Below are 20,872 nucleotides of genomic sequence, written 5' to 3' on the forward strand. Positions count from 1 at the left end.
GGGCACAAGGAGAAGGGGACGAAAGAGGACGAGATGGTTGGACAGTGTTCTCGAAGCTACCAACATGAGTTTGACCAAACTGCGGGAGGCAGTGGAAGACAGGAGTGCCTGGTGTGCTCTGGTCCATGGGGTCACGAAGAGTCGGACACAACTAAACAACTAAACAACAAATAGAGACAAGCCTGTTGTTTTTGTCCATGGGGTTTTCTTGGCAGGGATACTGGAGTGGCTTGCCGGTTCCTGCTCCAGGTGGATCACGTTTAGTCAAAACTCTCCACTATGACCTGTCCGTCTTGGGTGGCCCTGCACGGCATAGCTCATAGCTTCTCTGAGTTCTTCAAGCCCCTTCGCCAAGGCAAGACAGTGATCCATGTGGGAGGCAGTGGAAGACGGGAGTGCCTGGCGTGCTTTGGTCCATGGGGTCACAAAGAGTCAGACATGACTAAATGACTGAATAACAACAACAACAACAACAGAGACAAGCAGCCCACAAGTATATTTGGGGAATGGTCATGTAAGCTTTAGAGATAGGAAAAGAAGGAGGAAAACCCATTAACTTGCCAGAGAGCTAATTATATTTCGAGCAAGGCAGATGGAATAATGTGAACACGGTGATCAAATTCCCTTCAGCCACTTCAGTAGAACCCCACCGAAAGAGAGCTATTTGCTTCAATAAAGCTGGAGAGAATTTGGTCCATTGTCACCAGCCTGAAAGCACTTCAGTTGGCAAATGCTGAGTTCAGACACCATTACATTTGGTTACAACTTGGCTTATTTAAATTCTGGAGCCGATGGTACCTGTGGGAGAGAATTAAAACCAGTTCCTCTTTAAAGACAAAACACACCAAATTTGCACTTTCCCCAAAATAAGTAAATGCACAGTGATCCTTCAGAATTCGCTCTTCTCTGAATTTTGCAATGTACTTCTCCAACCAAGTAATTTTTTAAAGAAGAAAATAATGCATAAAAATATTAGTGAAAACAACATACACAATTGCATTCTATTAAGATATATGGCTTTCCAAACATATGCATATGGGACAAATTTGCATACAGAAATGTGCATATTAGATTTTTTTTATATAAAAAAATGCTGATGACAATTATTAAAAAGATTGTTGAGGAGAGGAGCTGACCTGGATGGTTTGGAACTGAGAAGTGGCAGGTGAGGAAAGGCTTCAGTTCTCTTTCCTTGCTTCATTGAGAAGGACCATTTACACATTTACTGGGTGTGATTAGCTGCCTTCAAGTGCATTTGCATGTAATATGCATTGTGAGATGCTTAAGAGACATGGGTGGTGGTGGTTGTTGCTGTTGTTGTTATTTCCTTTTGCAGCTTCCCTTTGCTTCTGCTTTACTCCATCACATTGACCTAAGCAGTCAGAAAAAAATGTTAAAAATAGATTTTTGGGGAACATACCACTTCCAATAGGGGGGTGGAGATGTTGAATGCTTAAATGCTCCCTCCCCTAAAAAACAACAACACTTTATTTGAAGTAGTTTCAGATATTGAAGGACAAATGCTTTAGCCTAGCTTTCCTCCATGTGGTTGTCTGGGCAGGTATTTGCTTAACATGGGAAAGCACCCCCCCATCTACATTCTAAAGTGGTACAATCCCAGCCAAGTTTTACTATATTTTTCGGAATGTGTAGACTGTACAAGGAATTTTAGAATCAATAGGCTCCATTCATACTGGGTAGCCCCTGCATCACAGGCAGCACTTATGCCAAACCAAAAGAGGCAGTGATTTGCTATAAAGAGCAATAATGGAGGCTGCTGTCTCTAAACTAGGGGTGGTGGAGAAATCCAGTTTGGTTTGCCTTTAAAGCAACCCTCCCTGCACACCAAAGCACAACCATCCTTCAAAATTCACACCACGACTCCAGTTTTTGCAAATCTAGTTCTTCAGCCAAGTAACACGTGCAAAAATGCATGGAGTGGAGGAAAATCCATATACAGTCGTCCCTTAGATCCCAAACACCTTGCAACTCGAACGTTTTGGCTCCCAAATGCCACAAAGCCAGAAGTGAGTGTTCCAGTTTGCAAATGTTATTTGGAAGCCAAATGACCGATGTGACTTCTGTGGCTTCCAATTGACTGCAGGAAGCTCCTGCAACCAATCGGAAGCCATGCCTTGGTTGTTGAACGTTTTCGGAGGTCGTATGGACTTCCAGAACGGATTCCATTCAGCAACCAAGGTGCGACTGTATTGGTGAAAATAACACCCAAAAGTTCGTCGTATTGAAGAAAATGGATTCACAAAAACATGTACATTAGGCAAAATTGCACTTGAAAATGAAATTCAACACTAAAATGCCAGTGAACTTTCATGAGGGCTAGATATATGAAATGCGAAGAGCTGGATTTAGTTTGGAAAAATGAGAAACAGAGATTAAACCGAACCAGACAGATTTTCACAACCCTACCCTATACTACCCATTTCTAATGTGAAACAGGATTGTATCAATGTAGCTGGTATAGAAGGAGTGCAACATTCCATTACAGATTTGAAAATACGTTACAAAGCAACGTATCACCTCTGACTGTCCAATATTCTCTTCCCGGAAGTAATCTCACACAGTAATGCTCAGCACAGGTTTAAAAAGTAATTTGACAAAAGGAAATATCTGCCCATGAAGATCAGCTGAGCGACATGACTAAAGTTGGGAAAAATATTTTATTCCGTGGGTTCCTGGACTGTCCCGAGACCTGGCAAAAATAGCTGAGTTCTGGAACACTCAAGGAAGGGAGGGAGGGGACAGAATATGCATCAAATTGCCCTTGATGGCAGCAAACTAATCCAGTCCTTTTTCGCCACAGGGATGGAAGCGTTATGGGTGCTGGTGTGGACTGATATGGAACCATTGTAGAGGGGCCACTAGGGGCGCATCAGAAGATGGCTGACAATAACATCTCTCCGACCCACACGAGGTAATTTGGAGGCTGTGATGGGAGTAAATAGCCTCCCTACCCCCCCCCCAGGATTGTGGGGGGGACTGCCCTTGCTTGCTGTGCCCTATACCACCCCCGAATTTGTGGGGATGGGGCACTAGGCACAATGCCCTCTTGTGGGATTTCGGCACTCCTGGACGCCGTCTCTGATCCACGCCACTAGCTGCAAGAACTTCAAAAGAAAAAATTTGGATATCTCTGATAAAACAAGACGAGTCAGAGGAATAAGTATAAATCATGAGAAGATATGCCAAGACTCGGTATGGCAAAGGGACTGATGGGGGAGGGGGAAAAACACTTTCCTTTCTTTCTTTTATGTGATTAAACAAGAATCCCCCCCCCCACAAGTCAGAAATGTCGTTTTAAGGACTTAAGATGTGGATTTAAGGCTGTGTGGAGATAAACTTTTGAACCAAAGCATGTTTTAAGAAGAGCGTGGAATGTATAAGGGCTTTGGAATGACGCAGTTAAAAATACCGTAGCCATATTGGGAAGTTCTGTCGGAGGACTTAAGTCTGAGAGGAGAAATAGAGATATAGAGCTGTTTTTATATTGTGGGTGAAACTCCTCAGTGGGACTTAAGAACGACAGTTCTGTAATTAATGATGGAAAGAGCGCTGTTATCTATGAAGGCGATGATATATGGAAACCATCTCAATTTGAGGATTGAAAGAACGGAAAAATTCACACAGGATTATTATTGGTGCTTATCGGCTTAAGGAGACTATCAGAAGAGATCATAAAGAAAAAAGAGAAAATATATGAACAAGATGTGATGTGGAAACAGCAAGATAAGACTGGATAGAATTATGAACTTTGTTTGGACTGATTTGGACATTAACGCAGTAGCAAGAAGATGATCAGAATCCCCCTTCGGATCTTGAAATATGGGTCCCCTCAACAAAATTTAAATTTCGGCTTTGTAATTCAGAATTTATGTGATGTGATTTGATTTGATTTGATTTGATTGGCCGGTTAATAAAAATAATTTTTTTAAAAAAAAAAGATATGGAACCATTGTAGAAAATACACACACACTAGCAGATGGTGAGGGGCTGGCAGTGGGAGAGGTGTTTTCAATTTGTGCCAAACTACTGCAAATATCAGAGAAGAACCAGAAAGAATCGAAGTGCTCCAGGATTCATAATAGCCCAGCACAGTTTTTAAAAATAAATAAACGAAGTCATATTGGTGGACATTAGAGACAGGGCATTTTTGCTGGTTGCCCCATCTCGGTAGAACTCTCTCTTGAGAAATGATTCCGACTCCATCCATTCTGGCTTGAATTCAAAACTGGATCCTTCAATTCAAAGCTAGCTTAGCAAATAGAATGGCTCATCCATCCTATCCTTTCCTAAGTGCTGATGTATATTGAATATAATTATTAGGATAAAGTGAGTATGTGTTTAAAGAAGCTTAGTGAAATCAGAGGGTTCCCTGATTTCAAATGAACTTGCCTTTTCCCTCTACCAGCACTGGCATTTTTCACACAGAGACAAAAATGGATAGCTCCCTTGAAAAAATTTAGTTGACAAAATCTATATATTTTCATAGGAATAGCACCAAGGAGTGCATGGATCCCGAGAGAATCCCTTGCCAAATGTCAGGTTCTTATTATAAATCACAAAGGTTTCAGAGCTGTTAAATAATTCATTCTAGGTTTTTCTTTTCCCCCTTACAGCATTGGCAGGACTTCTTATTAATCCCTCACCCTGCCTTCCCTGACTCATTTTTGCTAAAGTCCTTTAAAAAAAAAAATCAAGCTCTAGTGAAAACCAAATATAATAAATATAAATGCTAAAGGTATTCAAGAACTTTTGACCAGCACGTAAAACAAATAATCCCCAAATAATGTGTAACCAACGACAGCAGTCTTATAACTTATCGATACAAATACAATCATGAGCATTTATATACAGTTATATAGAGTTATACTTCAGTCAGAAAAGATTGAAATATATTGTCACAAGTAATAGTACTTGCTCATCTGTTGAGAATTTTATCAAAAATGATTTGATTAAAAAAGAAAAACTTGACCAAAAATGTTTTGAGTGTCAGTTATTTGCCTAACTGCCCTCCTGTATAAATTACAAAAGCAGTCCAAGGTGGATTTATATGGAACGAGAACATTCAAGATTTTTCAAATTATTATTCTCAAAATTATCTAAGGCTGGCTTGGCAGCTCCAAGTTCAATAGGAGAGGTTGTGTTACATTCCCCCATAAAAGTGAATGACTTCTGCTGACTTCACAGCAGGGGGTAAAGACCCAGTGATTTGTGGCACCAATGAGTGCCACAATGAGTAAGGGGTGCAGTTTCCCTACAACACTGGAATTGCCTGTAGTTGGAGACCAGTTTTTCCCTCTGCCTCAGTAATGAAAACACCATTAAACTCTCCCAGATGGAGTACAGGAGATTCTATGTGTGAAGGACTGAATTTTACTCCCATCAGTTTTTGTCCACAGTAACCCATGGGATCTTCTAAGCATCACAGAAGATGGGCAGTCTGCACGATAACTTGGGAGGAGAGAAGGGCACTCCAAGAAGCAGATTTCTTCACAGAAATGTCTTGGTAGGTTTGCTAAGCCTTGGCCTCCCACTAAATGAGCCCTTGCAGGCTGGACTCCATGTGTGCGGGCGCTCAAAAGCTACTAATATTTCCAGGATAGAATCCTCTTTTAAAGCCATTCAAGTTGTGCCCATCACTGCCCCTTGTGAGAGTAAATTCCATGAGCTGACTGTGCATTGTGCAAAGAATTACCTTATTTTATCTGCCCTGACTCTGCTAACATGTCTCTAAATTCTAGTATTGTGAGAGAGGGAGACAAAGTTTTCTCTCTCTGCTTTCTTCACACCTTTTATCCACTTCTATCATGCCCCCTCTTAGTCACCTTTTCTACAAACTAAATGGTCATAGGACCATTTTCCCAGCCCCTTGATCATTTCGGTTGCTCTTTTCTGAAACTTTTCCAGCTCCACGATATCCTTTGAGAGGTGAGCTGACCAGACCTGTACAGAACCAAATTTATTATTTAGACTTATTTGGCACTTCATACAAACAGTCCCTAGGCAACTCACAATGTGACTGAAATCATGTCTAATCAGAAGCAAGTCCTTTTGAATTCAGTGGGCCTTACTCTCAGGTAAGCGAGGTTAGGACTGCAGCCTTACACACACAAAAGTACACAGTTCAAAGCTGACAAGTGATTTCCCCCCTCCTAGATTTTTGATTAATTCCTGTATCTTTGCCTCAGGGAACTTGAAGATGGCTATACCTGATGATGTGATGTATTTTGTAGGTATCTTCCACAATATTGTCGTATAATGTAAGATATTCTGAGGCTAGATTTCCTCTCCTTGCCTTTTGCTCATTACAACCAGGAAATCTTTTCAAAACTCCTTTAGATGAGGCTTCTAACAGAGAAAGATTATGATTCTAAAAATACACCACAAAGTCTTGCCTTCGCGAAGCAGAATATTTTGACATTGGTTTCATGCATTCCTCCACACGCCCCACTGTAAGGCTAACTGGGCTCCCGTCTGCCTCACATCTGAAGCTCAGGATGACAGGCAGAATCAGAGATTCAAAATGTGGCATGTTTGAAAGCACTTTCCTCTTTCTGCTCGAGCTGCTGCATTCCTTTTGCTCATCTTTCGTGAGCGTTAAAAATCATCAAAGGGAGAAGCGGGAGGATTCCTGTGGGCTTTTCGCCTTCACAGCGATCAGGAGGGAATTCTGAACAGATTTCCTCAGCAAGGAATTTTATTTTAATTAAGCCACTGGCCCCCTTTTCTCTTGCAAACTTTCCTAGATGACAGTCTCTGGTTAATTAACAGCTGAAACTGTTTTTAAAAGGTGGAGAGGGAGGGAGAGAGTTGGTGAAGAGCTGATTTAACAGCTTCCATTAACCGGAGAGCTGTGCCATTCCCCTGGCGAATAATGATAAGGACCCAACTGCACTCAAGGGTTAATGAACTGAATTCTCAGAGAGTTCCCCAAGTTTGTTTGTTTCATTCCTTCTAGGTCAGGTATTACTAATTAAAGATATTACTAATTAAAGATTTGGTGTAGCAAAACCCCTACTGTGGAGAGACCTCTGCAAACCATTTAAACTTTCCTGATGCTCTCCGTTAAGAGCTTAAGTGGGGCTGAAGGCCTCCTGAACTGTTGAGGCCATCCCACCCGTGATGATTTAAGATGTTTTTCCTTTCTTTGATCTAATCGTTCATGCCATCTACACATGGAACCTTTCGTTGCAGGGTCCCCATGGCTCCGCCGCCAAGTTTTGTCAGCCATACGTCAAGTGCTGACATTTTGCTGTTGTGCCACCTTGCTAATCTCAAGGCACATCTCGAAGTCATCCTGGCAATAGAAAAGTCTCTATAACATAAGGGGTGGGTGGGAACTTTACTGCCAATGTGTTGACTTCTGGGTGTTGCTTGACTCCAGCTGCCATCATCCCTGGTGGGGTGGTTAGGAGTTAGCAAGGTAAAAATGATAAAGAACCCCTGGGCTGCTAAGTCCAATGAAAGGCGACTATGGGGTTGTGGCACTCAGACAGCTTTCCGGGTCATGTGGCCAGCATGACTAAACCACTTCTGGTACAACAGAACACCGTGACAGAAGCCAGAGTGCATGGAACTGCCGTTTACCTCTCCGCCACAGTGGTATCTATTTATCTACTTGCACTGGCGTGCTTTTGACCTGCTAGGTTGTCAGGAGCTGGGACAGAGCAACGGGAACTCGCTCTGTCCCAGGGATTTGAAGCACCAACCTTCCATTCAGCAAGCCCAAGAGGCTCAGTGGTTTAGAGCACAGCGCCACCCGCATCCCTTAGGAGTTAGCACCACATTGCCCTTACCCTCCTGCATCAGACCAAAGATTAATTTCATTCTGTTTTTCTAACAGTGAGCAGTTCTTCTGGAAGGTCCATAAAGGCAGGGCTGAGAGGCAACTGACTCTGCGCCTGATTAACATACGAACATAAGAGCCTACTAGATCAGGCGAATGGCCCATCAAGATCAGCGTGCTGTTCTCACAACAGCCTGCCAATTGCCTGTGGGAGGCCCACAAGCAGAAGCCAAGCACTAGAGCACTCTCTTCTGCTGCAGTTTCTAGAAACTGGTATTCAGAAGCATGACTGCCTCTGATCATGGAGACAGAGCATAGCCCTCAAGGCTAGTAGTCTTCAATAACCAAATCCTCCATGGGTGTCAGGCTTCCGGGAATCGGCTTCCTCCCCCCGTGGCAGTAGATAAGAAGATCAAATGAAAGAAACGCCTTACCAGTTAGAATCTTTAGTAACCACAGTAAGAGAACAAAGAACACATCTCCTAGAAATGGTGGTGCTCCCAATTAAGGGACACTCCCCCCTCCTTCCCTATTAATCTACGTCACTCCTACGTCTTGTAATCTGAGCTTGTAGCCTCTGCGCTTTCTGTTCTAACACTTTCTGAGCTCTCCGTGACTTTGGAGACGGGGGTGAATGCTGTCTAGAGACTGTGAATCTGCTAACTCTCTCTCTCTTCCAGTGTTTTCTTCTGCTAGCTGTTCCCCATCCAGTATTTCCCAGCTTCTGCCTTCTGAACTATGCCCCTCTGCAAACCACTGTTCCAAATCTATACTCTCCTCCTGCTCCCGGGAAGATTCAGGATCAAGATCAGGGGGAGGGGGTGGCTCCCACCATTCTTCCAATTTGCAGCCCTCCGCAGCATGGTCCCTGACAATGGGTCTGTCTAATCCTCTCTTAAAGCCATCAAGTTGGTAGCCAACTGCCTTCTGTAGGCATAGGAGCCAACTCCTAGGGGCTGAGGTCCCTTTGCTGTCCCCAATAAAATATTGGAGGCGGCTGCCCCCCAAAAAACATGGAGTGTGTGACCATGTTGTGTGACTGATTATGCAGTGCAGGGCTTACCTGTGTCCCCCCCCCCCATATTTTATTCAAGTTGGCACCTCTGTCTTTAGTAATGACTTCCATAAGTATGCAGTGAGTAAATGAATACTTTATTGTATCTCTTTTACCTCTTGTGTCACAACTGGAGCACATATGTAGCCAGTCTATGTGAGGGTAGCTGAAGTCACCCATAACTACAATATTTCATTCTGGGAATGATTCCTCAATGTCATTCTTCATCTCAAGATCTCCCCCAGCATTTTGATCAGATTGACGATACCACATCCCCAGTAGTAAATTACTCTTGAGTTATGCACACCTCATTGACAGGACCTGAAGATGATACATCAGGTATTCACAAGTTCACTGTCTCTGGATATGGTAATTCTGACATCCCGGTCCACTAATGAAATGAGATATATTGACATATATATATATATATATAGAGAGAGAGAGAGAGAGAGAGAGAGAGAGAGAGAGAGAGAGAGAGAGAGAGAGAGAGAGCCTGCTCTGTTATAAAGTTTAAAAAGAAAAGAGAGACCCAGGGGTTTAAAGAGCTCTCAATATCTAATCAGTTCCAATCCTTGGCAGTTGTAGAAAAGCTGGTAATTGATTGCAGCCCATTAGCTGCATATAAGGTTAGTAAAGCTAAAACAAAATATTACATATTAATCTAAAAAGAGAATTATTATTTTTTTAAGAGAAAGATTTTTACTTAGCTGGAAACAAAAATGTTATACACTGTCTCAGGCTCAACATAATGTCATGATCTTATTAACCAATATGGAATATTAAACTTATCATTTTCTGGAAGAATCTCCACTGTAAAGATGGCAGCATTAATGAGATTTTGTGGGCATTTTGCAGTTTTTCAAATGGTTTCCCCTTAAAATTCAGCAAGAAGGAGGAGGAGGCTCTGAATATTACTTTTCTTATTAATTAAGGAAATACGCTCCTGTGAACTGGATTGATTTGATCAGGCTTTATGGAGTGGGGTACATTAAAAGCCCATCAACAAAATGGCATTTATTGCCCCAAACCTTGTTCCACTGAAGTATACCAAATAGTACAAATTGTTTAGCCCCTGCAGGTGATTTCTCTAGACCAGACGGATCAACAGATGCCAGCTAAACAGGTAAAAAGAGGCAATCGGGATTCTAGCCGTGCCCATTAGGACATGGTAATAATTTCCACTGAATAAGCAATAATCCTCTGGCTAGGAACAATCCAGGCAGGGAGTGAGCAAGAAAGCAGGTGGATTTGTCTTAATTGTGTTGGGAGAAATCAGCGAAGTTCATTCCAGCCAAAGAAGATTATCCCGTTCAGAAGGGGGAGGTGGTGAGTTTCACCTGCATGTTTTCATTACAAGCTAGCACGGCAGAAGAAACCACTCCACGGAGCTGGGCTTCTGATCTCTTCGCAGTGAACGAGCATGCAGGTGGGTGATGCATATGGATGAGAACATAATTAGGAATGGTAAGACCTAGAAGGATTTCAAGCTCCCGTAGCAATTTCCAAATTACAAATGGTTTTAAATAGCCTTCCTATGAGCAAAGGAGCTGCTATTTGGAAGAGGAGAAGCTCAAACTACAAGGTATGGAAGGACAGTGCCTGACATCATCTCCAAGGATGTCACAAGAGCATCTTGTCGTTGCTTAGGTCCATCCCAACTCCCTAAAGTCTTGGAGGATTATTCATTTATTTGATTTATACCACACCTTTCCTCTAAGGAGATCTAGGTGACATACATGGTTTCCCACTCCCTATTTTATCTTCACAACAACCTTGAGCAGTAGGTTGAACTAAGATGATAATGTTGATATTGATGATGATGATTACCCTGCTCATCTGACTGGGTTGCCCCAGCCACTCTGGGAGGCTTCTAACACACATAAAAACATAATATAACATCAAACATTAACACCTTCCTGGTACAAGGCTGCCTTCAGATGTGTAGTTCTTTATCTCCTTGACATTTGATGGGAGGGTGTTCCACAGGGAGAGCACCTGCTGGAGGGCATATAAATCCCCAAGGCATGTCCAGCGATGTCACAGGACCTGAAGCTCTGTTAATAGGCCTGCTTAGCCATAGATTTTTATGGACTGCGAGCTACTCTGGGCAAATGTATTTGGTAAATATGTGTGGTAATTACACAGAATATTATTCTCTGCAGAGATGCACTAGGGAGGATGATTTGCATTAGAAATGTGGGCTATTCATGTAAATGACTGTGTTATTTGTTTATAAAAACAGATTAAGACTTGTCTAAAGACCTAGAAGTGAGCCATATGTAAGAGCACAGAGACAGCCTCTCGCATCTTCAATGTGCTCTGCATGCCTTTTTCTAATTAAGCTGTGCGTATATGGATGGAGGAAAAGGGGGGAAAACTGGCCCATTGTCTCCGCAATTTGCATATTGCTAATTATGGACATTTGGAGAAGCTCTGTGCTTCTGATGCTAGCTGCAGCTCTCCAACTTCCCTTGTAGCTTCACTCTTGCAGAAGATGATCTCCAATGAATTTATCCAAAGGATGTTTTTTAAATTCCCCAAAGTAGAACAGAGTGGTCCATCTTGTCTAATGGGATATAAGCACCATTTCCTGGTTCTGTGCCTGCTTAGAACTGGTTGTTGTTGTTGTTGTTTAAACTAGCCCCTTTACCACCTTCACTGGCTACATACCACAGGTGGGCCAAAGAGTGTTAGATCCAATGGAGGCCGGCCTGTTAGGAACAAATCTTTGCCTATCCTCTGTGTCTCCTTCCCTCAACCTTCTCTCCTCCAGGGTACACAAACCCAGCTCCTTCAGCTTCTATTCCATGATTCTGACCGTCCTTTATTGCCCTTTGCGGAATACCTTCATAGGAACTGAGGTGTAGCTGGGTTCCCACGAGGCAAGACACAGTGATAACAGCAAGAACTTTTATTGAACTAACAGAACTGGACAACAGGGGCAAAGCAACTGCTTATATACATTTCTGAAGGCCTGGGCCACTCCCACTCCCAACGTGATTGGCTGTCTAAATTTCCAAGCTGTGGATCATAATTCAGAGTTTAAGGGCCAATGGCAGAGGCCCAAATCCTGAAATATTCTGCAACTGGATATCACGTATTGAAGCAGAACACAGGGGCTCAGAATCCTTAGCTCAGGCAAACACAGACCACTGAATACTTAACAGCAACTGCTTTATACCAAGTGATTATTTTGCCCATCTACCCCAGTATTGTCTGTTCTGACAGGCAGTGAATTTCCAGAGACTTGCTAATGACCTGCTATCTAGTTCAAAGAGATGAAGCAGTTACATTTTTCAAGCAACGTGAGAAGAAAAATAAACCAAGCATGTAAATTTTGCCACATTTCAGACTCAGAGCCACAGCAAATTCTTGGTAACGAGTGCAAAAACTGCATATAAGGAAATAGAACTCATTTTCCAACAGTTCTTTTCGGGAAGATGCTTATTATCAGTCCTAGAATTAATGAGATGCTGGAAGCATCTTCTTCCTTACCTCACAGCCCCACTGAGGCAAAGGGAACTCTGGTGTTGAAGGCCTTGTTCTGCTTTACTGTGGGGGACTTCAATATTTTGGGAGGGTAGATTTAAGGGCCAGTTTCTAAAAGCAGGTTCTCATAAAGCTGAGGGCTGAATTTAACAGCTGAGCTGCAAAATCATCGCAGAAGGGTTTTAGTGAAGGTTGCATCTTTTATGTGTCTGATGCAGCGTCCAGCATCTCAATGATCTCATCTTTTAATTTTAAGATTTATTAGCAGTCCTAATAGGCTATCACAATTATGGAAGAGAGAGAAAAATGAAATGATTAGATTTTCATATCAACACTTAAAAAAAAAGAAGTGTAATAAATTACTTAATAAAGAACATTAAAAAACTAGTTGGTAACACACACATTGGCTCAAGAAGGTAATGAATGGTTCCCATTGCCTCAGAAAGTCATTAATTATAATTTCTTCACAGTACAGTCTTTTTTGCTTTTTTTTATAGCAATACTTCTGTGGGTATAGGTTATTTGTTGCTCTTTCCGTGTACTTTCTGATTATAACCCAGTGACAGAATATTCAATGTGCATTCCAGATCCTTAGTCTTGATTAGGTGTGCAATCCTATACCCAATTACCTAGAAGCAAGCCCTAGTATACTCAAATGGACTTTCCCACAAGTAGACATGTGTAGGATTCCATGCTCTCTATCTTTCAACTATTGTTGAAAGTAATAGTAGCAGTGTAAGACAAACACAACCCATTGCACCTGCCATCATTTTCAATACAACCCCCAAATATGGAACTGGGTGGCATGGTCACCAAGAATGGAAATCAGAAGAGCAACCCAACAAAGGGGAGGGAGAAATTGAAAACAGACAAACTACCAGATCCAAAACTGCAGGGCTCATGCTGCCAGGACAGAAGGAGGGGATGTTTTCCCTTTAGTACTGGTCCTCTGTTGGTTTTGCTTGAATTTTACCATTTCCCCCCTGATCCCAATAAGAGGGGAAACAAGTATGCCAGCTTCAGGGCTGATGTATTTCCACCCATCCACCACATCCCAGGGGAACAGGACAGGCTAAATCCCATTGGTCCTTTGCGCTGTTGCAACATCAATGGCAGAGGAGGGATGCCGGCAGAAGTTTCTACAGCTGCAAGGAGGATGCCTCCATGCAGATGTTTTCTTTTCAGCTTTGGCGAGGGAAATCTGCGCTGTTGTAGGGTTCCAAGAATGCCTCTGCAGGAACCATAGATTGCAACCACATTTTCCCCACCCACCATCACTTTCCTTCATTTTCAGTATTCAATGCTTCTCTTCTCTCATTTGCCTAAGGCTTGCAAGAGTTAAGCACCCCTGAGACATACCTTTGTTGCCCTTGTAGACATACATTTGTTGCCCTTGTAACTTGCTTTTCTGTATTTTACAGCAAATGTAATCTGAAAAATTGTAGTGCCATATGAATACCCACTGGGGCACAATTACTTGACCACTTATATCATTTGCCCATCTTTTTTTAAAATCCCCTCACCCCTTCCCATTAAACGAAATAGCTTTATTGAACTCAGAGCAGCATTTCAAAGTTGTTCAAAGGGTGTCAGGTCTCACATCCTTGCCTACTCAGAGCACTCAGAAAATGCCTAATTAGCAAAAGCTGATAAAATGGTGGCTGCACATTCATGCTAGCATTCATAACGTGTCACTGTTGCTTATGAAATTGGCTTTTTATAATTTATAATTTTTTTTCTTTAACGTGTCTATTCTTGTGACTACTGAGAAAAGATGGACCCCTGTTGTTTCTTGGCATCTCAGAGTCTAGATCAGGATTGAAAGAGCAAGCATTAATGGTCAGAGGCTTCAGTACCTTGGACAGATCTCTGTACTTTTCCCATGGCAAAGACTGTACAGTGGTACCCCGCAAGACGAACGCCTCGCGAGACGAAAAACTCGCAAAACGAAAGGTTTTTTCGTTTTCGAGTTGCCTCGCAAGACGAATTTCCCTATGGGCTTGCTTCGCAAAACGAAGCTTGCCCCGGGGACAGCGGGTCTTCTCTTTTGAAGCAAGGGGCGGCCGGGAGATCGCTTCTCCCCACCGCCCCTTGCTTCAAAAGAGGTCCGGGGGCAGCGGGAAGCGCTCCCGCTGCCCCCGGACCTCTTTTGAAGCAAGCGGCTGCGGGGAGATCGCTTCTCTCCGCAGCCGCTTGCTTCAAAAGAGGTCCGGGGGCAGCGGGAGCGCTTCCCGCTGCCCCCGGACCTCTTTTGAAGCAAGGGGCGGTGGGGAGAAGCGATCTCCCCGTGCTCCGAAGCCGGGCGGGGGGGTGGGAACACCTGCCCCAGCCACCCCGCTTCGGAACGCTGCTCCGAAGCGGGGTGGGGGGGCGGGAGCACCTGCCCCAGCCGCCGGGCTTCGTAGCGCTGCTGCGAAGCTGGGCGGGGGGGGTGGGAACACCTTCTGAAGGCGGGCGGGGGGCGAAAGTCTTTGTCCCCCCCTGCCTGCCTTCCCAGGGGCTTTTAAATCGCCCCGGACAGCGGAGAAGTCCTCCGCTGTCCCAGGGTTTTTTAAAATGCTGGGGGTGAGAAGAAAAGCCCTTGCCCCCCCCCCCAGCCTTCAGAAGAGGTCCGGGGACAGACTGTCCCCGGACCTGGTCTGAAGGCGGTTTCCCTAGGAACGCATTAATTGATTTTCAATGCATTCCTATGGGAAACCGTGCATCGCAAGACGAAAAAACCGCAAGACGAAGAGACTTGCGGAACGAATTAATTTCGTCTTGCGAGGCACCACTGTACTTCCTGACAGGTTTCTACCTTCCTGCATTTCAGGATCCTACAAATGGATGGATGAATGGATAGATTTTCCCTCAGTTTTGGAAGCAAGTAAATTTTGCAAATAAGAATACTTCTGCATGATGCTTTATACTGACATAATTTCCTTCTAATAGAATTTGGGTATGTTGGTACAGAATTCATGCTGTTTTTTCCCCTCCCTGCGTACATGGACTTGGCCGTAGGCTGTGAGCCTCTAATAGGAACTAAGGTGTATTGCTACTTCCTGTGAAGGATTCTTCCACACTGGATGAACAACAATAATCCATTCTACTAATGATCCCAAACATCTCTCAAATTCCTTGGAACTGGGTTGCTTCTTAAATGGGGCTCCTTCCTGTCACTCTAAAATACATGGATCCAAAATGAACATAGAAGTCCCAGCTTCCCCCACAACCTCACTTTCACGATGGTGCCTTCAACAGTCTCTTCTTGTCCAGCTTGTATTGTGGGATGAAGTGTCCTGTTTGTCCTGAATCTAATGCACATCAATTTCTTCAGGTAAGATGTCAGACCTTTGGTTTTTCCCTTATGGCATCCAGTTTGTTTGTAAATGAAACTTGAGTGTGGGTGATGAAAATGGGGATCTGCTAAAATTTGATATTGCCACACATACCCCCATCCCAAAAAAAGCAGGTATATTCTCAAAGGTGTTGTGACCCATGCATTGGCTGCAATTGTGCTTGGTTTGGAAGCTGCAATTAGGATGCTGCAGGTAGACTACTGAGTGGTGCCATCTAGTCATTAATATATGAAACTTTATATGTCATATAACGCTCGTGGTGCTGTGGTCTGAACCACTGAGCCTCTTGGACTTGCCGATCAGAAGGCTAGCGGTTCGAATCCTCATGATGGGGTGAGCTCCCGTTGCTCTGTCCCAACTCCTGCCAACCTAGCAGTTTGAAAGCATGCCAGTGCAAGTGGATAAATCGGTACCGCTGTGGTGGGAAGGTAAACGGCATTTTCATGTGCTCTGGTTTCTGTCACGGTGTTTTGTTGTGCCAGAAGCTGTTTAGTCATGCTGGCCACATGACCCAGAAACCTGTCTGTGGACAAATGTTGGCTCCCTTGGCCTAAAAAGCAAGATGAGCACCGCACCCCATCGTCACCTTTGACTGGACTTCGCCATCCAGGGGTCCTTTACCTTTTATTTATTTATATATATTTTTACTTTATATGCTTAAAGATCAGCACTGGCTGCTTATTTCTACCAAGCCAAGTTCAAGGTTCTATTGCTGATGTATAAAATTCTAAACCACTTGGGACCAAGACACCTAGCAACCCCCGTCCCCTACAACAGGACAAATCAGCTGAAGTGATCTTCAGAAGAGACTCTGCCTGTTGTCATCTAGAAACATCACAGGAAAAATGAGTTCTCCAACCCTCTAGAGTATTTCCTCCCACACACAAAAAAGAGGTCTGGTATGCTTCATTAGAATGTTTAGATATTTTAAATATCCGGCATAAACCCATAGCAACAAAAGAAGCTGCCTTATATTGAGTCAGGCCATTGGTCTATCTGGCTTAGTATTGTCTACATTGATTGGCAGTGACTCTCAAGGGCTTCAGACTGATGCTCTGCCACCTTGCACCTTCTGCTCTTTGTTCAGGGTGATAAAGTTCAGTTATTAATTGTACTGTTTCGAATGGTGGACCTTCCTAAAGTATTTCGATTATGACTTGTAATACTTTATTATACTTTAGCTGTATTCACACAGCAGTTTACTGCATTTCCCCATTTCTCTAACTTCCACAATATATTTTGGCTTTTACACCATGTAAAAGCCACTTCTGGAAAACTAGTGGAATATAGTGCTTATTTAGCACTCATTTCCATATTATTTGATTTCGGGGGGGGGGTCCATTTGCAACCTCCGTAACCTGGGAAATCGCAGGAGTTAAGTGATGGGAATTGGGGCCGTATACCAGCATGCAGTTCTTTCCTGCTGTTTTCATGGGGGAATGGTGTGGGAACAGAGAGGCATGGATGTGTGGAAAAGGTGAGGAAGGTAGCCATGGTGTGCAATGTGTGCTGCTGTATCACACGACACCCTCACTGGTGGAAGTGAAATTTAGCGCAACACGATGGTGTACCGCTTGAAAAGCCGCAAGTCCACAACAGGTATTATAGCGTGAAAATAAATGTAGAAAATGTGGCAAAAGCCCTGGAATTAAAATCAGGAACATGAATGCAATTTCCTCCACATCTAAATGTGCCCTTTGTGCAAACAGCTTAATGGTTTTTGCCAAAAAATGCAGTATATAAATCACCTAAATAAGTAAATAAACAAATAAATGGGTAGCTAACGACAGTGTTAGATATCTCAAAACATAACAACAGTCAAATGACAACACCAATAATATTAATAAATCTGGTTTTGAAAACAGCCAGCTGAACTAAGAGCATATTTATACAGACTCATGATAACAAACCAGATGACAAGGGTCAAAGGCCTTTGTGAACAAAATGCCAAAATGTAGTTGTTCATGTTGGCTTTAATTCAAATACTGCCCTTTAAAGTAGTTGCCATATTCTGCTCCCCACCCCACCCCATATCATGCAGCTGCAGTTGCCTCATTGCCAGGCACAGGTTGTATCTGGGCTCCGCTTCACATTCCAACCAGCATTAATTTTTGGTAATGTATTTGCTGGATGCAGACAGTTAATTTGTATTTTGCAGAAGTCGCCCTCCTCCTCCGCCGCTCCCTGCTTTATCTGAGGAACGTCAGCGTCTTACATTACACAGGTGACCTGAGGAAAACAAAGATCTGCTGGGATTGGATGGGAATAGAATGGAGACATTCATTTCCTCAGCATTGGTGGTGTAACAAATCAATCTTGACTGTGCTGATAAATTGAACTTCAAGCTTGGCAAGGTTCCTTTTCAGGTGCAATCCAGTGTGAGACGCAGCAGGAAGCCAAAGCCCGTCGTTTTCTAGCATCTCATTCTGCAAAAAGCTACTCACTAGGAAAATCAGCCTTTCTCTAATCATGGCATATCTGGCAGGGTGGGGGCAGATATCTCTAATAGAAATACTTTATTGTCACTGTACCACTTGGTTACACTCTGTGTGCTGTCGTACGACCACCAATCCCGAACGTCAGCTGCAATGTTGCTGTCTTCCATTCAGCAGCATCACGGCCCATGGGTAGAAACTGTTCTTAGTAATAATAATAATAATAATAAATTTTATTTATATCCCGCTTTCCCCAGCCAAAGCCGGGCTCAGAGTGGCTAACAACAGTAAATCCTTAATAAAATATTTTTTAAAAGGAAACAACAGTAAAAATAACACAGTTTACATAAAATCACAATCAGTTAATTGAAATACATTCTAAAATCAATTCATTCTTTAACCTGTTGGTGTGGCTTATCATGGTTCTGTATCTCCTGCCCGAGGGCAGGAGATTAAAAAGGTGCTGGCCAGGGTGTGAGTCATCCCTGAGAATGTTCCTCGCTCTTCTGAGGCAACGGTCTCCTGCAATAACATCTAGCGGACTCAGGGGACAGCCCATGATATTGTGTGCTGTCTTCACCACCCTCTGTAGGGACTTTCTGTCCATGGCTGTCGAACCAGCGTACCACACCGTAAAACAGTATGAGAGAACACTTTCTATCATGGACCGATAGAAGGAAATCATCAGTTGCTGTCTAACATTGTTCTTTCACAAAACCCTAAGGAAATGAAGTCTCTGTTGGGCCTTCCTAACTACCTGGGCTGTACTGACCTTCCAAGTAAGGTCTTCATTAAGATGGACTCCCAGGAATTTAAAGGAAGAGACTCTCTGCACACAGCCCCCCCCCCAATATACAATGGGGCTAGCTCCCCTCTCTTCCTCCGAAAGTCCAACACCATCTCCTTTGTCTTGCCAATGTTTAGGTTCAGATTGTTCTCTGAGCACCATGTGGATACCTTTTGAACCTCCCCCTGTACACAGATTCATCTCTGCCTGTAATTAAACCCATTATGGTGGTGTCATCAGCAAACTTAATAATTGCAGTAGATGGGTCAGATGAAATGCAATCATATGTATACAACGAATACAGGTATGGACTTAGCACACATCCCTGTGGAGTGCCAGTGCTGAGCTTCAGGGACGTAGATGTAACAGGCCCAATCCTCACTATTTGTGGAAAGGTCCCAGTCCAGAAGTTTGTCTGAATAAGCACTAGCGACAAGAGCTGGGTTTTCTAAAAAGCCACTTTTAATTTATTCATTTTATTATTATTAATTGATCGTCCCCCTTTCCAGCAAGGAGCATAAAGTGCATGGCTTTCTTCTTCCCCATTTTCACACAACCATTCTGTGAGGCAGGTTAAGCTGAGTGACAATGCCTGGCCCAATGTCACCTGCGAGCTTCATAGCTGAATGGAGAATAGAACTCTGGTCTCCCAAGTCCTAGACCAGCACTTTAGGACCTGTGGCCCTCTAGATGTTGCTAGATTCCTTTCATCCAATAGTGGCCATGCAAAGAACATCTAAATAAATAAATCCAAATAAAAAAATTCCTTCCAGTAGCACCTTAAAGACCAACTAAGTTAGTTCTTGGTATGAGCTTTCGTGTGCATGAGCTTTCGTGTGCATGCACACTTCTTCAGATATGTGTATCTGAAGAAGTGTGCATGCACACGAAAGCTCATACCAAGAACTAACTTAGTTGGTCTTTAAGGTGCTACTGGAAGGATTTTTTTTATTTTGACTATGGCAGACCAACACGGCTACCTATCTGTAAATAAATCCGAAAGTTGTGGATCACTGAAGTTGCTGAAAAATCGACCTCATGCAAAAGGATATAAGAGCCTTCCAAATTCCATATGCATTTTATTATGCCTCCAGTTGTATTATACGTACAAGGTGAACTCTTTTGTATTCTGAGAACTTGGGTGCTAGATTCTTGAATTACTCCTCATGTTTATATTATTAATTGCCATATCGGCCTACCTTCTCTATTCATTGTTTTGTATGCTCTGTTTTCTACATTGTTCTTCTGTCTCCATGAAAGACTTCTCATCCAGGTCTCCAGCTACACAGTGATGTCCTTGTAATTCTTTCTGCTAATGCACCCAGTGAAAAGTGTGATGGTGTAGAAGTACCTCTCAATATAAATGAATGCATCCCTCCCCCCAAGATAGATTGTGTGTTGTTTCCCACCATGCACACAGAAAACAGGAGTCACATCTTCAGAATCCTGGAAGTGTTTCTCTGCTAGATATATAAAATTTTCAAAAATGTCAAGGAAAGCACCATGGCAAGAACACTTTCCTTGCGATCCACAGAACAGAGTTTGCATTGTATGAGTTAAGGCATACAATGAGTTCACAAAGACCTCTTTTCACACATCTCAGTGCTACTTAGCGTTATAAAAACTTTATTGAATAATCAGCAGAGGATTCTTCAGGGTGCATGAATAGTCACACAGTAATGCTGCAATTACACGTAGTTGTGTTAAAAGGAGGCAATGCACAAGCGTGTACAAAAATCAGATACATATAATGATTGGAGCACAATGGAACATATGTACTTGGCTATAGCCATTTCCATAGAATCAGAGACTCATATAAATTGTAGAGTTGGAAGGGACCACGAGTGTCATCTAGTCCACCCCCTGCAATGCAAGAATCTTTTGTCCAACATGGGGCTCAAACCCATGTATCTCATAGCTTCCTTCATAACCTGTGCAATACATTACAAACTGTATTTATTATCA

The 20,872-nt window shown here is 43.0% G+C and overlaps 1 long non-coding RNA gene across 1 annotated transcript; it reads right to left on the reverse strand.

The window, feature by feature from the left end:
* Window positions 1–200: 200 nt before the first annotated feature.
* Window positions 201–8,426, reverse strand: LOC308582944. Its single transcript, XR_014005960.1, has 3 exons — window positions 8,239–8,426; window positions 1,137–1,372; window positions 201–798 (listed from the first exon to the last, which is right to left on the reverse strand). It is a non-coding gene; the product is annotated as an uncharacterized lncRNA (long non-coding RNA).
* Between the last annotated feature and the right edge of the window lie 12,446 nt (window positions 8,427–20,872).

Source organism: Podarcis bocagei (assembly GCF_964188305.1).
Source record: "Podarcis bocagei genome assembly, chromosome: 3".
Taxonomy (NCBI): domain Eukaryota; kingdom Metazoa; phylum Chordata; class Lepidosauria; order Squamata; family Lacertidae; genus Podarcis; species Podarcis bocagei.